This window comes from Tursiops truncatus, chromosome 12 (assembly GCF_011762595.2).
Source record: "Tursiops truncatus isolate mTurTru1 chromosome 12, mTurTru1.mat.Y, whole genome shotgun sequence".
In the NCBI taxonomy this organism is placed as follows: domain Eukaryota; kingdom Metazoa; phylum Chordata; class Mammalia; order Artiodactyla; family Delphinidae; genus Tursiops; species Tursiops truncatus.
The window spans coordinates 80551029-80571686 of NC_047045.1; the positions used below are offsets into that span (position 1 = coordinate 80551029).

The 20658-nt window shown below is 42.1% G+C and overlaps 1 protein-coding gene across 8 annotated transcripts in view; it reads left to right on the forward strand.

Annotated features, from left to right (window-relative positions):
* TULP4 (TUB like protein 4) overlaps positions 1-20658 on the forward strand; it is a 228503-nt gene that overhangs the window by 159947 nt on the left and 47898 nt on the right. The window lies entirely within an intron of this gene.

Below are 20658 nucleotides of genomic sequence, written 5' to 3' on the forward strand. Positions count from 1 at the left end.
ACGAAAATAGAAGACTGGTTAAGTAAACTGTGGTATAACCACTTAAAGGATCATATAGTAGTCCAATAAATTAGAGATCGTGGTTATAAAGATGACATAATAATCTGAAAGAGCTCTTATGATATAATGTTAAGGAGAAAAACCAGGATACGAAATGGTGTATGTGGTGTGATTACCACATCATAAAACAACTGAAGGAAACTACCCACATTGTCAAACTAACTGGAAGGAAATTAATCAAAATGCCGCATGTAGGTGGTTATTTTATGGTGAGCCTCTGGGTCATTTTTAAAACCTAATTTCAAGTTTTTCTTTAAGGTGCCTATTTTACGTTCATGATAAAATGATGTATAATAACCTAATAAAATTATATATTGATAATTCATTTTTTAATATAAGGGTTGACTAGTTAAAACCTTTGTAAATGTAAAATTTGTGTTTTCCAAGTACAGGAGAATCTCTAAAATGCCAGAACATTTTATACTTGAGATTTCAGTTTAATTGTGGTAAAATCAAACAGTATAATATGAAACCATAACTTTTGGGGGAACCTTTTTTATTTTTCTTTTTTTTAATGAATTGCTTCTTGTGACTTCTTATCACTGTATATTTCATGTTTCCATTTTATTTTCAAGTAAAAATGCTCAGTATTTTTTTCTCTTCTCAAAATTAGTGTTATGAGAATTACAACGAGGTAGTAGTCTCAACTCTTGAGTTTCTTCCCTCCCCATCCCCAAAGGCATCTTAGTATCCAATAGCACATGTGTGTTTCTGTGTGAAGCACTTGGACTTATTTATTACAGCATTTTATTTTTGTAGGATTTTACTGCCCCTGCAGTCTGCTCAGAGATGCATGCCGTGGCCCAGTGAGTGACCTTGCACACATACTTAACCTCTCCCTGCTTCAGTTTCCTCCTCTGTGACAAGGGGTGTGAATTATTTCCTGCCTAATTCCCAGGGCTTTTATAATGATCAGATGAGGGAACAGATGCGAAAGCAGTTAAGAATATGTCAGAGGAAGTCTCGGCTTCACATTCTTCCCTCACCTGGAGTGACGGAACCGTGAGGCTCATGTCACCGTCCCCTCTGAGCTGTGCTGGACAGTGTCCCCAGCAGACTGCACCCCTGGAGTGTGACAGGCATGGGACCCAGAGAGGCTGGGGACACAGTGTGTGAGATGCAGCACCTGCCTTTGAGGGCCTTGGGCCACTGGAGAAGGCAGGCCCACAAGCGCCTTGTGCTGCGTCCAACATGGTTGCCCAGGTGGCAGACAGCATGGTGTCGAGCGGGGGATGGAAGCAAGGTGGGCTGCAGCTTCGACTGGGTTCCCTAGGCCTGTCGGCAGGACCCCAAAGCAGCTTTGCAGATGGTTGGGCTCCTGGCCCACACCTCTGTCTGGATGGCTGTTTTTATGGTTCTGTACTGAGGGCCAGCAGGTGGGATTTCATCTGAGGAAAGAGCTCCATTGCCTTTATAAAAAGGATTGCAGACCTTGGAGGAATTTTACACAGGGAAGAGGTGTGTGGGACGCTCTGTGGGTCGTGTTTGAACTGAGACATTCCTCCCTCCGTCTCTGTCATTCTTTCGTATCTTTTGCTTAGTTTGAAAATTATTGATGAGAAAAGAGTGTGAAGACGGTATAATGTTTGTAGTTAATGCCCTGAGCTCTGACATTGGGACAGTCTCAGGTGTGGGCTGCAGGAAGCCGGCTACATCTCTTTTCTTCTCCTTGAGAACCTTTTGCCCTTGATGTAGAGTAAAACAGCCTCCAGGACGCCTCCTCACATCTTGAGGCAGTTCTGATCGTAATGGGATCTGAGGCTGCTTCCTGTTAACTCTTCAAAATGTAAGCAGTACAGTTTTACAAGCAGTGAGTTTGAAATCTAGCCATTTTCCTGTTTGTCATATATTTTCCTCATTTTTTCTGGGGGGTGTGGGTGAACACTGTGCCTCTTCAGACGTGAACATTTACAAATATGCATCCAGCTCACTTTGAGTCTTAGCTGAGTATCAGTTCACTGTAAGAGCCTTTCAGCTGGCTGTGGAGAACTTGAGACGTGTTTCCGTTAAGTGTCCATCATCGGATGAATGGATAAAGATGTGGCACATACGTACAATGGAATATTACTCAGCCATAAAAAGAAACAAAATGGAGCTATTTGTAGTGAGGTGGATGGACCTAGAGTCTGTCATACAGAGTGAGGTAAGTCAGAAAGAGAAAACAAATACCGTATGCTAACACATATATATGGAATTTAAGAAAAAAAAAATGTCATGAAGAACCTAGGGGTAAGACAGGAATAAAGACACAGACCTACTAGAGAATGGACTTGAGGATATGGGGAGGGGGAAGGGTAAGCTGTGACAAAGCGAGAGAGAGGCATGGACATATATACACTACCAAACGTAAGGTAGATAGCTAGTGGGAAGCAGCCGCATAGCACAGGGAGATCAGCTCGGTGCTTTGTGACCACCTAGAGGGGTGGGATAGGGAGGGTGGGAGGGAGGGAGACGTAAGAGGGAAGAGATATGGGAACATATGTATATGTATAACTGAATCACTTTGTCATAAAGCAGAAACTAACACACCATTGTAAAGCAATTATACTCCAATAAAGATGTAAAAAAAAAAAAAAAGGCAGAGATGCTGGCACGTGAGCCAGCATGTGTCTAGGAGTTAGCACTGCTGTCCCAGGAGGAGGGTGAGCAGCTGGTGGATCCGTGTCCGCAAGAGCAGGACAGAGGAAAAAGCCTCAAACTTACATCTGACGGATTTAGGTTAGATGAAGAAGGTTTTTGTGGTTAAAGTTCTGAGCACAAGAAGAAAACTCTCCCTCCTTTCCTTTCCGTCCTTCCTGGGAGAACTCCAAGAAGGCGGCTCCCAGAAACATCCCTCTGTGGTGGGGACCAGGGGTTCTGCAGAGGACTTCTCAGGCTGCTGGCCTTGTCCCATTCTTGTCCCAGTTGCCGCTTCTCTGTCACAGCTCCCACGAGAGGCACGTGTATGGTCTGGGTGCGCCAGCCGTGTTTGGATTCGTTGTAAGGGATCTCGGGCGTCAGAGCCATGTGCACGTGAGGCACGTTAGCGACTCCTGCTTGCACACAGTCAGTGCAGCCCCTGATCAAACAGGACTCATTCAATCCCGGCGTTTGCAGCCTCCCTCCCCGAGCCAGTGGTCCTTCCCACTAAACCCAGTCCTGGCCTGCTGGCCTTTCTTGCCACTTCCCCACACTTTCTGCTCAGGTTGCCTGCCCCCCGGGCCCCCAGTCTTGGAGCATCTTCTCTCTGGGCTCCTGCCTCGGGTGAAGGCTTCCCTCCAAGCAGCCCGTGGCTTCCCTTGGCTGCTGCCCCACTGCTCGGCCCCTTCGGCCCCAGGCCACACGTCCAGGCTTCGTGCTCTCTGGTCGCTGCTGGCTAGATCCAGCCCCTGTCCCAGCCTCGTCTTCCCCTTCCCAGTGCCGCCCTTCGCCGGCTCCTGGAAACCTTCCCCAGCTGCCCTGTGCTGGCGCTGCCACCTTGGGCTCCCGAGCTCCTTCCACGCTTTCTGGGCTTCCACCCTTGGCCTTCCCCCTTTTTGCCTGTCCTCGGGGCGATTTCTTCCACTGCCACGTGTGCATCTCAGGCTCCCCAGCTCTGTGCTATGCTCACATCTCCCTCTGGTCCTTCACACTGAGCCCCGGCTGCCCGCAGACCCCGCTGGAATCCCGTGTGGTCCGCACTCTCGGGTCCGTCCTCATCCCTGCCCTGCTCCTCTAATTGCTGATCACTTACGCCCCCGACTGGGAGCTGTGCTTGACTTTCCCTCTTCCTTAGCTGCACCCTCTACATAGTCACTAAACCCTACTGAGTCCACTTCCTCAATACTTCAGGGCCAGGAATTGATTTATTTGTATTTAAAAGTGGCAGATGACTGTGCTCAGACTAATGTCCGTGAAGGTAGGTAAGGCTCCACGTACCTAGAATTCTGGAGTAGGGCTGGTTGATCTGGGGACTCCCAGGTTCTGCCCACCACTCCTCTCCTGCAGCTTCGTCCCTTGGCTGGTTCCTTCTGTCGTGTCTGGTGGCTGCTTCTGCCAACTGGGCTGCCTTTTTCTTGGTTCATGTCCAGTGAGGGAGTGAGTGGCTCTTCAGCTCTTTGAAGTTACTCGAAGGTTCCCTTTGGCCACCGCAGTGGCTTGCACACTGTGTGCATTCCTCAGGGAGTTGTGCATCTGCCTTCCTGGGGCTGGGGGTGGCCTACGGCCCGGGGAGGAGGGGGCGGAGAGCACCCAGCAGAGCCCGGGGCAGCCCCACTTCCGTTAGTTTTAGATGTGTTGTTGGGATGGGAATCTGCTCCCTCTCTGCACAGTCTGCTTCCTCTCTAACTTCCTTTCCTATTTATTTTTTACTAATTTTTATTAAAGAGCTGTAGTTTTTAAAAGTCAGATAGTACTACTGGGTTTATAATGAATGTTTTTTAAAAACCACAAAACACAAGCACCTTTCAGCTCCCTGCGCCGCCCTCCCGCTCCCAGATCCCTGCTCCCTGTGGCCAGCACTTTGCTTGTGTTTCCCTCCGCATTTCTGAGTTACGGGCTTATGTGCCAGATCTGGATCTTTCTTTGGACTCAGGTCTTCTCTGCCGACTTTGCACGTGGGAGATGAGGACTGGCTGTCTCAGAAGGCCCCCTTCCACGGCTGCCCGCCCCCCACCTCCCATCCTCCCAGTGTGCTCTGTCTTCTTGCTGAAGGCCCGACTCGCACACAGAAGAACCAGGATAGCATTGCCTTCCTCATGCAGTCATTTTGCTTTTTCCAGAATTAGTCAAGTTGCTTTATTTATTTCCTTAGTTTTCTGTGTACCAATCACAAATTAATCCCTCTGCTCTCCAAAAAATTGAAAATCTCCTCCGAAATGTTCCACCACCCCAAGTGGTACATCCGACTCACTTGTTTCCTGGCGCTGCCCCGCCCTGGGCCCTCAGCCGCCTGCTCCGGCCTGAACCGGTTGCTCTTGGCCTGCAGCACACCTGGCATCCTGAGCACCCGTTCCCTCATCTCCTCCTGTTTCTGGGACGAGCACCTTTATTTTTGTGGTGTGTCCCCTCATTTTGGTGGAACGTGTCTTCAGGGTGTTGTATGTTTCAAGATGCTGTGCTTTGTCTCTCTCACCTGTTTGGCTGGGTAATGGTGGTCATTTTCCAACTTGTCCTTCGCCTCCAAGAACTTGTCTTAGTTCTGTGATATTTTCTTTTCTCTTTCTGGAAATCGTATTATTCAGATGATGTTCTTTTAGGTTGATGATTTGATTTTAATATCTTTTCTCGTCCTGTTTCTTTTCTTTGCCTAATCTTGTTTTCTGGGTGATGTCCTGAGCTATATCCTCCAAGTTTTCTTTGACCTTTAAAAAATTAATACTATCACATTTTTAATTATTAGGAGCTCTTTTTGTTTTGTTTTGTTTTCTGATGGTTCTTTCTTTAAAAAAAATTCATTTTATTCTTATCTCATGGAGAACAAAACAACGTGAGGATATTGATTTGAAGGTTTTTTTGGTTTTTTTTTTTTTTGCGGTACGCTCACTGCTGTGGCCTCTCCCGTTGCGGAGCACAGGCTCCAGACGCGCAGGCTCAGCAGCCATGGCTCACGGGCCCAGCCGCTCCGCGGCATGTGGGATCCTTCCAGACTGGGGCACGAACCCGCGTCCCCTGCATCGGCAGGCGGACTCTCAACCACTGCGCCACCAGGGAAGCCCTGATTTGAAGTATTCTTTTGTATTCTTCATTGTCTTTCTCCTCCAGGTTCTTTCTGGTTTTGTTTTGGCTTCTCTTTTTCATATTAGATGCTTTTCTCAAATGTCTGGTGATCCTTGGTTGTCTGCTCATATTTAAGAGGTGGATACTAAAAAGTACTTGGAAGCCTGTGGAATGGGGTAATTAGTGGACCTGTCCTTCTACTTGGAAGACCCATCTGGACATCAGAGTCTGTCTTTGAGCAATCTTCTTCCTGACCGTGGCAGTGTTGGAGGCTGGCTGCCTGTGGGCCTTACCTGGTGGCTGAAGTGGGCTCCATTTTAGCATTCAGTTGCTGGGTTTTTCACTCTAGGCCCCTGAGCTGTGTCTGGCCTTCTGTTCAGCCCCTTCACAGAGAGTAAGATGTGTACCCGCCTGCCTGGGTAGGAGAGGAGATGCGGAGGGCTAACCATTCCTTTTCAAGGCTTCCAACCAGTCCACTCTGGGAAGGTGACCCTAATCAGCTTACTCTTGTGTTTCCTGGTGTCGCTTTGGGCTTCAGCTCGCTCTGGTCTACTCTGTCACTTACCACGTGCCCATGTGCTGTCAGTTTCTAAGTGTTGACTTCTCTGTCTGCTGACCTCTCCACTGACCTGTTCTCTCCAGTTCTCTGTTAGAGTTTCACGCTCGTTACCTCTCAGTTGAGTGGGGTTCGGGAAGGTGTCCAGTCCATCACGCAACCCCTCGTACCTTTCCAGGCTTCTCTCTGCCCCTGCTCTCCCCTTCTACTCGCCCTAGTGGACCAGTTTGATTTCCCAAGCTCACATTGCTTTCCTGCTTTCGAGCGTGCTGTTGCTTCTGCCCTTGCCTCTTGTCCAGTCAATTTCCAGTCGTCCTTGAAGGGTCAACTCAAACATCACCTCCTCTGTACAGTCTGCTCCCTGCCACCTTCCTCCACTCCAGCCCAGGCAGAGCTAATTAGACTCTGGAGTGTTCCAGGAGCACCTCCTGTACACCAAGAGCACATTTTGTAACATTTTCCACATTGTGTTGTAACTGTTGGTTGCATATTTTCTTTCTTACCAGATGTGAGGGCAGGGGCCATGCCTCATTGTTCCCTGTGCAGCAGTAGTGCAGTCATGCAGTGAGTGCGGGAAGAATGCTTTCTCTAGAAGCGCCGGCCTCCCCCTCCTCTCCGCCTGGTGATGATTAAGTCCTTATCCTCACCGAAGGAATTGCCATATTTCCTCCCGTCCTCAGGTACCACACAGTCACGAGAGGAGTTCTTGGTTTACCCCACATAGGCTGTCCTGGGAGGGCCCAGCATTAGTTTTTCATTCATAACTGATTCATACAGAAAAGTCTAATTTTTTGGTTTTTCACATCTCGTGATACTTGTGTGGAATCTTTCATTACTTAAGGCTGGTTGGATTGAGGGGTGGGGTGGGGCGTTGTTGGTTTTTTTCTTAATTTTTTAGGCTGTGTGGTTATGTCTCCTTTAGAAAGCAGTTTGAGTGAGGATCCTAATAACTGAATTCTTCTTCCTACTCAAATCCAAAAACAGTTTCTGAATATGAATTGTCAGCTTCATCTTGATTCACGGTATAGAAAATTCAACTCAGGGACAATTATTAGCTCTTAGGATATAGTACCAAGAAAATCTGCGTGGTTTCCTTGGAGGAAGGCCTTTGCAAGATTACATGTCTCCGTTTCCTGGCATGGTGGCCCTGCAGTGCTGCCTGAGGACAGCGGGTTAGGATTGATGACGTCTTCACAGACCACCCCGCCCTAAGATTTTTTTCCTTTTTTCTTCCTATGTCATATCTGACCCCTCTTTTTCCCTCTCTTCCATCTCTTCTTTACAGTAATGAGAATTTTTTTATCCTGAGCCAACAGACTTTTCAGTGTCAATATTCTGAAATTCTCCTCTTTCCCCAGTGTGCCTATGACGTATATTCATTTTTTTAACTTCAGTTGTAAGTGGATTATGCACCACGGTTACCGTATTGCAGACCTGGGTCTCCAGGGTGCAGGGCGGGCACTTAGCCTCACTAGGATTCTCTCGGTGGTATGGTGAATAGTTACTAGTTGTTCTTCTGGTGCAGGGGAGCAAAGTCAGGAATGACGATTTCACCAGCTTGGTGACATCATTCCCGATAAAAATTCATGAAGCACATCCTGGAATTACATTCAGGAAGTCTGTAGCCATAGGAGGGGCACTTTAAGGCTCTTTTCCTTTAATGAGGACACAGGTCAATATTTTTAAAAATCATAAAGGCAAATACTTGTTCTTCATAAAATTTGGAAGTACTGATAATTACTTTGTAGAGTTTATCCAGGCGACGACAGATACAAACTATGATTAAATTATACAGCAGAGGTTATTGTGTGATGATGATGAACTTCAAAAACAGGAGAACGATCCTATATAGTAGAAGAGAGAGAAGTAGACTATGAAAACAAATTTTCTGCTCCAAAGGATTTACAGACACAGTCTTACAAGTGAAACCTATTATTTCAGTAGACACATACTATGCTTGACCTTCAATTATAATGAATAACCAGTGGTTTCTCCTTTGGAATGTTCTGTTAGGAAACAAACGTTTGTCACATAGCTGGAATATTTAAGTGTTTGCTACTGATGTTAATAGTCCTAAAGAAATACAGGTATTCTTCACTTTATATACTAGATTTTAAAATGTAGGTGAACTGAGTTTTTGTAATCATAATTATACTTAAAGTATCCATGTAAGGAAATCTTTCCTATTTAAAAGAATATTCTGTAGAAATTGCCCTCGTTTACAAGGCAGTTTGGTGTGAAATGGGAGTTCTTCACCTAATACATCTTTTTGCTAAACGTCCAGACTTTAGTTTTCCACGAGTAGAGGTAATGTTTGTTTATATACTAAAGCTTAAAACTTGGTACTGAATACTAAAACCGTTTTCAAAGGAAGTCTTAAATACTTAAATAGACTTGATATTTTCTTAGACACTTCAAGCCATGATTTCAAATAAACTAGAAGGGGTCTGGGGTTGGTACGTCTTAAACAGCCCCAAGAGAAGGCTTTCCAATTTTCAAGTCTTAGTACACGCAGATGTGAGTGGGGTGAAATCTTCTCCTCTGGCCTCCATCCTGGTGTGTTGTTTTTGTTGTTTTTAACCGAGGAAGACAGGTTTATTCTTTTTGCTTTTGGATACAAATGGTAGATTCCAAGCCTCCTCTCATCGGCTGAAAGTAAGTTTTTCACAAAATGTGGTCCCTCCTGATCCAGTGTCTGGTGTTTGCTGATGTGATCAGTGATCCACCAGCGTTTTTACAACAACTTTAAATGCAGTCGGTGCCGTGACGTGGACGACAACAACAAGAAAAATCTCTAAAAGTACCCTTTGTGCCTCTGTGACATCTATGAAATGAAAGCTGTTTTTATGTACACGCTTCGTAAGAAACATGACCTTTATTTCTCATTTGGAGTAGACTGGAGTCAGGACTTGAGTGGTGTAGCAGGATCGTTAAAGGGGATACTTCAGTGCAGGATTAATTCATTTAGTTCAAATAATTTTAAAAATAAAAAAATTTAAATCATTACTGTACAGCATCTTTCCAGAGATATGAATTGGTGAAAAAGGAGCTGTTATGGTACTAATATACGCTTAAAGCTTTAACACATTAGTCAGTTGAAAAGAGTAATTATTCATTTAATTCTGAAATATAAGGTTATGAAGTACCAACATAGAACTCAAGTAGATTTGCTGACTCCCTCGAAGTATTTTAAGTAATAAATGATTCTGTAGGGTTTTTAAATTTTATACATTTTAAAACTTTGATTATAAAAAATTCAGTAACACATCAAAAATAAATAAAGAACCCAGATATTTTACCACATTTGCTATTTTATCCCTTTATTCTTTTTTTTCTGTGCTGTATTTAAGGCAAATCCCAGATAGCATGTCCTTTCACCCATACTTATGTCAATATAAATCTCTTCAAAATGTGGGATTTCCTTCCATAACCACAGTGCTGTTATCTGTCATACCACCTCTTATCTTTACTTTGAAGAAGGTCTTGTCAGATTAAAGTAAATGATTTGTCTGGGGCTTGGATTAGCCATGGCTTTAAAGGAGGGCATCTGTTACATCAAGAAGATGGGTGTTCATTCTGAAGTTTTTCTTTGTCTTGCACTGTAAGATAGGAAATGGTTTATAAAGGAAACTTTAAAAAGCAGTGTAAATCTTTACTTTCTCAGCTAAAAATGTGGTGTTGCCACCGTAGTTTTGTAAATGAAAAGTAATTTACTGATATTTGACATACAGGAAGTGACTGTCTCATAGATGAGGCCCGATCATTGATAGAAAAAAAGTCAGACTTAACAAAAACCAAAATAAAAAGAGTCCCAGTTTGTTACTTGCAAGGAGTCTTTTCTTCACCATAAGAAAATATTCTGCTCTGCTGGCTGTGTAAGTGCTGGTTTTTGGAGTGACTCAGCCGACTGCCCCCCACAGTGCTGCCCCCACCTCTCCAGGGAGCCTGCCTGTAGTCCTTTTAGGTAGTAATTACGGAACTGTATAGGTCTTAGCTTCCCTGGAAAGACTTGAAAGCCATTGTGCTAACACAGTGAGAGAAGAACATGGAAATCTCTTACACAAGCTCTTGTACTCAAATTATTTATTACTATTATTATTTTTAATCCACAAACTCACTAGAGGAACAACTCAGTGAACCATTCTTATTCTGAAGACCCTCAGTCGTGAGGGAGCTGTAAGTAGGTTAAAGGACCTGTGGAGTACAGCTCCTGCCTAGTGGCTTGTGGAAACATAGCTTTGAAATCAGATTTAATCTAAACCAGTGGAAAAAGTGATTCTCTTCCCTCTCTTCCCATTAGATTTTCCCATGAGTTTTTAGTGGTGCATGTACTAAAAAAGTACTGTACAAGGGAAGCTCATCTTTATTTAAAGCCTTGAACTGAACATATATAGGAATGCTTCTTGCCAAAATAGGCAAGGAGAATGTGAGTAACGATGAAGGAAAATAATGGAAACATGCTCAGGGAAGGAGATCAGGAGATGGCCTCCCACCCATTGTGGCTCTCTTTACACTACTGTGAATACAGTTTCAACGTTTTTGGATTTTGTTTGTACGTGTGTGTTCTGGATATTCTGCTGAGCTCTTCATAGGAGAAAATAGATTTTCTTTAGCAAAAACAGGTGAAACTACTGTTTGTACTATTTTGTGCTGTTTTGGTTGAGTGACATTGGCAACTAAGTCATTTAAAAATTAAATTGCTCTTTGTTATCTCCAGACTCAGATCATTGTTGGATCACTATATAGAACACTCAGTACAGATAAACTATAAAATATGCTAAATAGAAAATCTTCCTTGAAATTTACATTTGGCAGTTCAGGTTAAGAATGAAAGGCGGGAGGCAGTTTTTGTGTACAATGGCTGTTACTTAATACACCCTTTAAAGACTATGTTGGGCAGGAGCGATGTTAGCAGAATGGCAGAATAGCAAGCTCTGGACCCTCCTTTCTTCAGCAGGCACACCAAATCAGTAATACACAGACCAGTTCCCTTTGTGAGAAATCCAGAAACCAGTTGAGAGGCTTCCGCACCCCAAGTGTGTGTGAAACCAGCCATATCAGAATTGGTAGGAATATTTGAGATACCCTCTTGCCGTAATCACCACCCCTGGCAAAGTGCCATATGATTGGGAGAAAACTCCCAGCTTCTCCCTGGGAAGAGAAGGAAAGAACTGGATCATACATCCGATATTCTGATTTTTTTCCCTGGGTGTAGCCTAAGCCACTGGCTTCTGTCTCATCTGTCTCAAAGGGCTGATTGAACACCGGGGTGACTGAGAACAGAGGTGGCAGTTTGAACTATCACTCAACACAGCCCCTCCTCCTGGCCCAACACAGAGTAAGCTGGTGAAAAAAAGCCCAGATTCCAGCTTCTACTTTGGGTGGGGGCTTGGGGGGCAGGGAGAGTTGGACCATGTATCCAATGTTCAGATTTCCTGAGGACTGCCCAAGGGACTGGCTTCTGAATTAGAGCACTGACATGACCCAGCATACTCTATACACCTTGGGGCCACTAAGAATAAAGACAGTGGTTTGGACTAGCAAGATAAATCTCCAGACACTGACCCCAATGACATGGAGATATATAATTTACCTGACAGAAAATTGTAAACAGCAGTCATAAAGATGCTCAGTGAGTTCAAGAGAACAAAGCATGAACCAAGCGAGGCTTTCAGATGTTTTTTAAAAATTAGCAATTGAGTAGCTGAGGTGTACAACAACTGAAATGAAGAATACACTGGAGGGTTTCAGCAGCAGATTAGATGAAGCAGTGGAAGGAATCAGGAAACTTGAAGATGGGTCGTTGGAAATTATCTAGTCAGAGGAGGAAAAAAGAGTGAGAGCATGAAGAAAGCTTCAGGGGCTTGTGGGATACCATCGCATGGACCAATATATGTATTATGGGAGTCTCAGAAGAAAAGAGAGAGAAAGGGGCAGACTGTTCATTCAAAGAAATAGTGGCTGAAAACTTCCCAAATCTGGGGAATGAAATGGACATCCAGATTCAGGGCTCCTCATAGATCCCCAATAAGATGAACTCAGAAATCCACACTGAGATACATTATAATCTAATTGTCAAAAGTCCAAAGGCAAAGAGAATTTTGAAATCAGCAAGAAAAAAGCAACTTGTCTCATGTAAGGAAACTGCCATAACACTTTCAGTCCAGGAGGGGTTGTGACTATATATTCAAAGTGCTGAATGAAAAAACACCTGCCGATTAAGAATGCTATACCTTGCAAAACTGTACTTAACAAGTGATGGAGAGATAAAGGCTTTCCCAGACACACAAAAGTTGAGGTAGTTCATCACCACTAGACCTACCTTACAAGAAATGCTAAAGGGAGTTCTTTAAGTTGACATGAAAGGATGATAAACAACAGTATGAAAGTACAAACCTCGCTAATAAAGGTATAGACAAATACAGACTATTTTGTTACTGTAATGGTGATGGATATATCACTTTTAATTATAATAAAAGTTAAAAGACAACTATTAAAAATAACTATAATTATAAAACTATGCCAGTGGATGCACAATATAAAAATATATAAATTGTGACATCAGTAACATAAAATGCAGTGGGAGGGGAGAATTAAAAGTAGAGTAACTATAATTTCTTTTATGTAAGCCCCATAGTAACCAAGGAAAATACTTATAGAAGTAAAAGAAAAGCAAAAGAAGCAAAAGAAAAAGAGAAAGGAATCAAAGCATATGAATACAAAAAATCAATGAAACACAAAGGAAGACGGCAAGAGAGGAAAAGAGGGGCAGAAGAACTAAAAGACTGACAGAAAACAGTTAACAAAATGGCAGTAATAAGTCCTTCCCTATCAATAATTACTCTAAATGTAAATAGATTAAGCTCCCTAATAAAAAGACACAAAGTAGTTGAATGGATGAAACAAAAAACAAGATACAACTATTTGCTGCCTATAGGAGGCTCACTTTAGATTTAAGATCATATATAGGATGAAAGTGAAGGGATGGCAAAAGATATTCCATGCAGACGATAACCAAAGAGAACAAGGGTGACTATAATTATATCAGACAAAATAGATGTTGAGTCAAGATCTGTCACAAGAGATAAGGAAAAACATAAAGGCAAAAGGGTCAATTAACCAGGGAGAAATAACAATTATAAATATATATATGCGTACAACACACCTAAGTATATAAAACACTAAATTATTATGTAAAGCAAACATTGACAGAGCTGAAAGGAGAAATAGCAATACAGTAATGGTAGGAGACTTCACTACTCCACTCTCAATACTGGATAGAACAACCAGACGAAAAATCCATAGAGGAACAGTGAACTTTAACAACACTGTAAACCAAGTGGACCTAAGAGACGTGTTTACTTTTTTCATCTTAAATACCATATCAGGTTTATTTTAATAATAATTGTATACATAGTATAGTGTGTCACATACTGTTTGCTATTTTTATGTGAGGATAGAAACAAAAATGGGTAAAAAGAATTTTTTTTTTACTTTAATGAACTTAATTTTTTTCTTAATTTTTTTTTAACATAGCAGTGTCTACATGTCAATCCCAAACTCCCAATCTTTCCCTCCCCCTCCCCACACCCTTCAGCGCTGGTAACCATAAGTTCCTTATCTAAGTCTGTGAGTCTGTTTCTGTTTTATAAATAAGTTCATTTGTATCTTTTTTTTTTTTTTTTTTCAGTCTTGGCTATTGCAAACAGTGCTGCAGTGCACATTGAGGTGCATGTATCCTTTCAAACCATGTTTTTCTCCAGAGAATATGACCAGGAGTGGGATTGCTGGATCATATTGCTGGATATATCATATCATATAAAAAACTTTTAGTTTTTTAAGGAACCTCCATACTGTTCTCCATAGGGGCTGCACCAGTTTACATTTCCACCAACAGTGTAGGAGGGTTCTCTTTTCTCCACACCCTCTCAGCATTTGTTATTTGTAGACTTTTTAATGACGGTCATTCTAACTGGTGTGCGGTGATACCTCATTGTAGTTTGATTTGCATTTCTCTAATGATTAGCGATGCTGAGCATCTTTTCATGTGCCTCTTGGCCATCTGTATGTCTTCTTTGAAGAAATGTCTATTTAGGTCTTCTGCCCATTTTTTGACTGGGTTGTTTGTTTCTTGGATATTGAGCTGCATGTGCTGTTTGTAAATTTTGGAGACTAATCCCTTGTTGGTAGCATCATTTGCGAATATTTTCTCCCATTCTGTGGGTTGTCTTTTCGTTTTGTTTGTGGTTTCCTTTGCTGCGCAAAAGCTTTTGAGTTTATTTTTTATTTTATTTGTTTATTTTTGTTTTTATTCCATCACTCTGGGAGATGAATCGAAAATATATTTCTGTGATTATTCTCCTTATGTCAAGGAGGGTTCTGCCTATGTGTTCCGCTAAGAGTTTTATAGTATCTGGCCACCATCACCCTGGTACCAAAGCCGGACAAAGACACTATAAGAAAAGAAAATTACAGATAAATATCCCTGATGAACATAGATGCAAAAATTCTCCACAGAATATTAGCAAACTGAATTAAACAGCACATTAAAATGATCTTACACAACAGTCAAGTGGGATTTACCCCTGGGATGCAAGGATGTTCAACATTATAAGTCAATTAATGTGATACACCACATTAACGGAATATAGGATAAGAACCGTGTTCTCAATAGATGCAGAAAAAGAGCATTTGACAAAATCCAGCACCATTTCAGGATAAGAAAACTCTAAACGAGGAATAGAAGGAAATTAATTCCACATAACGAAGACCATACATGAAAATTCCACAGCTAATATCATACGCAGTGGTGAAAAACAAAGCTTTTGCTCTGCGATCAGGAACAAGATGATACCTGCTCTCTTTGCTTTTATTTGACAAAATACTAGAAGTCTTAGGGCAGTTAGGCAAGAAAGACAAAGAAAAGACATTCAAATAGAAATCATGACATAGTTTTATATGTAGAAAACCCTAAAGACTACACATACACAAAAAAACTGTTAGAATAAATGAATTCAGTAAAATGGCAGGATCCAAAAATCAGTGTACAGAAATCAGTTGCATTTTTATATACTAGCAATGAACTCTCCGAAAAGGAAATGAAGAAAACAATCCCATTTACAATTGCATCCAACGGAATAAAATACTTAGGAATAAACTAGATTAAGGAGGTGAAAGACTTGTACACTGAAAACTATCAAACATTGAGGAAAGAAATTAAAGAAGACACCAATAAATGGAAAGACATCCCGTGTTCATGGATGGGAAGACTTACTATGGTTAAAGTGTCCATACTGCTCAAATCTATTTACAGATTCAGTGCAATCCTTATCAAAATCCCAATGGCATTTTATACAGAGATAGGGAGAAAATTCTAAAATTCAGATGAAACCACAAAGGTCCTAGACTAACCAAAACAATGTTGTGGAAAAGAGCAAAGCTGAAGGAATCACACTTCCTGATTTCAAAGTACACTACAGTGCTATACCAAATATAACGCTGCGGTACTGGCATAAACACCAATGGCACAGAGACCAGTGGAACAGAAATTTAACCCATATGTAGTCAACTGATCTTCAGCAAGGGTGCCAAGAATATACAATGAAGAAAGGGTAGTCTCTTCAATACATGGTTCTAGGAAACTGGATATCCATATGCAAAAGGATAAAATTGGACCCTTATACCATATACAAAAATCAACTAAAAAATGGATTAAAGATTTAAACACAAGATCTGACACCGTAAAACTCCTAGAAGAAAACATAGGGGACACTTCATGACATTGATCTTGGCAATGATTTCTTGGCTATGACACCAAAAGCATAGGCCGCAAAAGCAAAATTAGCGAAGTAGGGCTATATCAAACTAGGAAGTTTCTGCACAGCATAGAAAACAATTAACAGAGTGAAAAGGCGACCTGTGGAATGGGAGAAAATATTTGCAAACCACATATGTGATAAGTAGTTAGTATCCAAAATATATAAAGAACTCCTTCCACTCAATAGCAAAAAAAATTAAAAATAATGAAAAATTAATAAAGTATAGAAAAACAAAGAGAAAAGCCAGAATAAAAAATGAGCAGAGGACTTGAATAGACATCTCTCCAAAGAATCCTTACATTGACCAACAAGTATATGAAAGATGCTCAACATGACTAATCATCAGGAAATACAAATCAAAACCACTGTCCGATACACCTTATACCTGTCAGGATGGCTGTTACTTAAAAAAAGAAAAAAAAGTGCTGGCAAGGATGTGGAGGAACTGGAACCCTTGTACACTGTAGTGAGAATGTAAAACGTTGCAGATACGGAAGTTCCTCAAAAAATTAAAAATAGAACTACCATATGACCCAGCAATCCCTCTTGTGGCTGTGTATTCAAAAGAATTGAAAACAGGGTCTTAAAGAGGTTTGCACAGCCATGTTCATTGCAGCATTATTCACCATAGCCAAGATGTGGAAACAACCTAAATGTCCATCAGTGAATGAAAAGATAAAGAAAATGTCATATATTCTTACAATGAAATATACACATACAGTGAAATACTGTCTTAAAAAGGAAGGCTAGGGGCTTCCCTGGTGGCGCAGTGGTTGAGAGTCCGCCTCCCGATGCAGGGGACACGGGTCCGTGCCCCAGTCCGGGAGGATCCCACATGCCGCAGAGCGGCTGGGCCCGTGAGCCATGGCCGCTGAGCCTGCGCATCGGAGCCTGTGCTCCACAACAGTGAGAGGCCCGCGTACCGCCAAAAAAAAAAAAAAAAAGGAAGGCTAAATAATATAATAAAAAACCTTGAGGACATTATGCGAAGTGAAATGATCCAGTCACTAAGGTCCAAATACTTCATGATCTCATGTATATGAGGTATCTAAAATAATCAAACACATGGAAGCAGAGAGTAAAATTGTGGTTGCCCAGGGCTGGAGGGAGGGGAGAACAGGGAATTGAAGTTCAGTTGCTATAAAGTTTCAGTTATGCGAGATTAACAAGTTCTAGAGATCTTTTGCACAGCGTTTTGCCTATAGTGAACGATATTGTACACTTAAAACTGTATTGTACACTTAAAAATTTATGAGTGTAGATCTCGTATTAAGTATTCTTACCACAATTTTTTTAAAAAGGTATGTGTTTTTTTAAATTGGTAGTCTAAATTATTTTAAAGTCAATTTCTTGTCAGTTTAGTGTTATACTTTCTTCATATGCTTATATTAATACCACAGCATGGCAGCGGCCTTGGTTCTGACGCAGAGCCCTTGCAGGAATGGCGGTCTTTGTCCGGATGGCTGCACTACAGGATTGAGCTTCCCAGGGTTCCCTTTGGCATTCCTAAACCTCGAATGCCTTGCTGCTCTGACAGCCCTACCATTGGCATTGAATACATCCTGGTGTCATTTTAGAGGGAGGTGATGTGTGTCTCTAAGAGTGACAGACACTCTCCTGACTAAATTCTAGGCAGGCCCCGCTCCTCTTGACTGGGCCTCAGCCTTGGCCTGTCAAACTAGATTCGCATCACAAATGTTTCATTCTCTCTCTCTCTCTCTCTCTGTCTTGAACAAACACTAGCATAGTTTCTGTCCACGCAAGGCTGTGTAGCTAAAGATGACAACTCCAGCCTTCCGATGTTCTTGCCTGGGAAAGCTCGAGGCTGCCGGAAGGATTACAGCACCTGAAACTAGGGCCCCTGTCTCCCAGTCTCTGGACCTTAACTAGCAAAACCCAGATGGCCTAATGACACTGACAGTCCCCACCTCCCACTTTCGGCAAAATTTCCACTTCCCTGGCTCTGCCCTAGCCCCCGCCTCCCTCGCTGCTCTCTCATTCTCCCTTTAAAATGCGCAGTCATGTCTGCACTAGTGGAAGCTGGGTTCACCTCCTTATTGCAGTAGTGGTTACTGGGTAAAAATCTGTCCTTACCTCCTTGACTAGTGTCCGGCTTCACTGATCTTTGACACCAGTCACAGGTGCTTTTGGGTCTGCCCTCATCACCGTGTACCCTGACAGCTACCATTGAGTCAGAAGACCGTCACTGTCCTCAGACCAGGAAATCGTTTCCTCTGAGCCCTTTTGTTGAAGTTTATTAGTAGCCATGGGAGGAAATTACTGTTTCCGTATACTGAGAAATATATTTAGATATGTTTCAAAGATTTGGAGCATTTTGAAACAGGAAAGGATTTGAGAGCTCATCTAATATACCTTTTTTAGATGACAGAAGAGAACAAATACTCAGGAAGGTAAATGATCAATTCAAAGTTACATAAGTATTTAGGAGTCAAAATAGAACCAGACCCCTAGCCAGCCAACTCCCAGTTCTGAGTTCTTTGCAAAGAAAAGGATGTTTCCCCAGAAGATTTAAGACTGTCTTTACCAAACAGGTTAAGCAGACTTCAGCGTCACCTAGCACCTCTTTCCCAATCCAAGGACCACGTGGTAAGTGGCCTGGGTGTTTTCACCCCGCTCCAGAGATCTGATATGAAGCTGTGCTCCTGAAACTTTTCTCTCTACCTCATTCCCTGTATAGTAAATATATTTTAATAGTATATTCACATGGTATATAATTCTAAATGTTCAAAAGGATATATGATGAAAAGTTCCATTTTCTCCACTATCCTCAAGCCACCCACTTCTGTTTCCCAGAGGTAATTGGTGTTTCCAGTTACCTGTGTATCCTTCTGGAGGTATCCTGTTTTTAAATTAGTCCTCTAGTCATTCTGTTCCCCACCCCACCCCCAGAAATCATGTGTAGGTGTCTTAAAAGGGTGAGCAAACTTTAAAATGGAGCCTGAAAGATTTGGGGAAGAACGTTCTAGCAATGGGAATTATCTAACATTAAATTCAGTACCTGAGGCAGATAGAATATCTCCTTCTCTGAAAATCTTTGAACTTAACAGTCTCTCATCTTTATGGGTTAGTTTATAAGCAGTTATTCTGCAGTGAGGAGATGAAATGACTTCAAAATTACATGTTTGGACCAAAGATACAAATTTTTATTCTATATTTTGGGTGAGATTTCTTTCCCATATTTATCAGAATAAGTCTTAAAATGTCCATTTTAGAAATGCATGTTATAGTCAATTGTGAAATTATATTTCATCTTTTTTTTTGAACCAGGAAATACTCTGTTAATCAACTGAGCAATTCTGTCCTTTACAACTGTCTGATTTCAATGACTATTTCCTTAGTTGCAAAATACTCAAATCTGGCCTTGAAGCACATTGACAAGCTAGTGTTCTGAAACCCAACAGGGAGGTCTTTTCAAAACAAAAGTTTTACTGTGGTGGCATCTCAGGACAGAAGGTTCCTTCTAAAGAGCAAAGGGACGCCACGGCCTGTGCCTTCACTCCTCCCTCCACAGTAGTGCATTTAGACATTTGCCACCAACGGAGCTGAAGTTACTGCAGGCGTAGCTCAGGGATGTTGTGGGCTTGGTTCCAGACCACTGCAGTAAAGTGAGTCACACAAATTTTTAGGTTTCCCAGTGCATATAAAAGTTATGTTTACACTATACCGTGGTCTGTTAAGTGTGCAACAGCGTTATGTCTAAAAGAACAATGAACATACCCTAATTAAAAAAAGACTTTTAAAAAAAATTAATTAATTTTTATTTTTACCTGTGTTGTGTCTTCGTTTCTGTGCGAGGGCTTTCTCTAGTTGCGGCGAGCGGGGGCCACTCTTCCTTGAGGTGCGCAGGCCTCTCACTGTCGTGGCCTCTCATTGCGGAGCACAGGCTCCAGATGCGCAGTCTCAGTAGTTGTGACTCACGGGCCCAGTTGCTCCGTGGCATGTGAGATCTTCCAGACCAGGGCTCAAACCCGTGTGCCCTGTATTGGCAGGCAGATTCTCAACCACTGCGCCACCAGGGAAGCCCTAAAAAAGACTTTATTGCTAAAAAACGCTAACCATCATCTGAGTGAGTCGTAACCTTTTGGCTGTTGGAGGGCCTTGTCTCCGTGTTGGTGGCTGCTGGCTGGTCAGGCTGGTGGCTGCTAAGGCTGGGGTGCCTGTGGTAGTTCTTAAAGTGAGACAGCAGTGACGTCTGCCCCATCAGTTGACTCTTCCTTTCATGAACCATGTCTGTGTAGCATGCAGTGCTGTTTGATAGCATTCTATGCACAGTAGAACTTCTTTCAAAATCAAAGTCAGTTCTCTCAAACCCTGCTTTATCAACTAAGTTTATGTCATATTCTAGATCCTTTGTTGCCATTTAAATAATCAGTTAAGTTCGCCATCTTATATGGACATGTTTTATGATGCCCCAAAATAATTACAATAGTAACCTCAAAGGTCGCTGATCACAGATCACTCTAAAAAATATAATAATGAAAAAGTTTGAAATGTTGTGAGAATTACCAAACTATGACACAGATACAC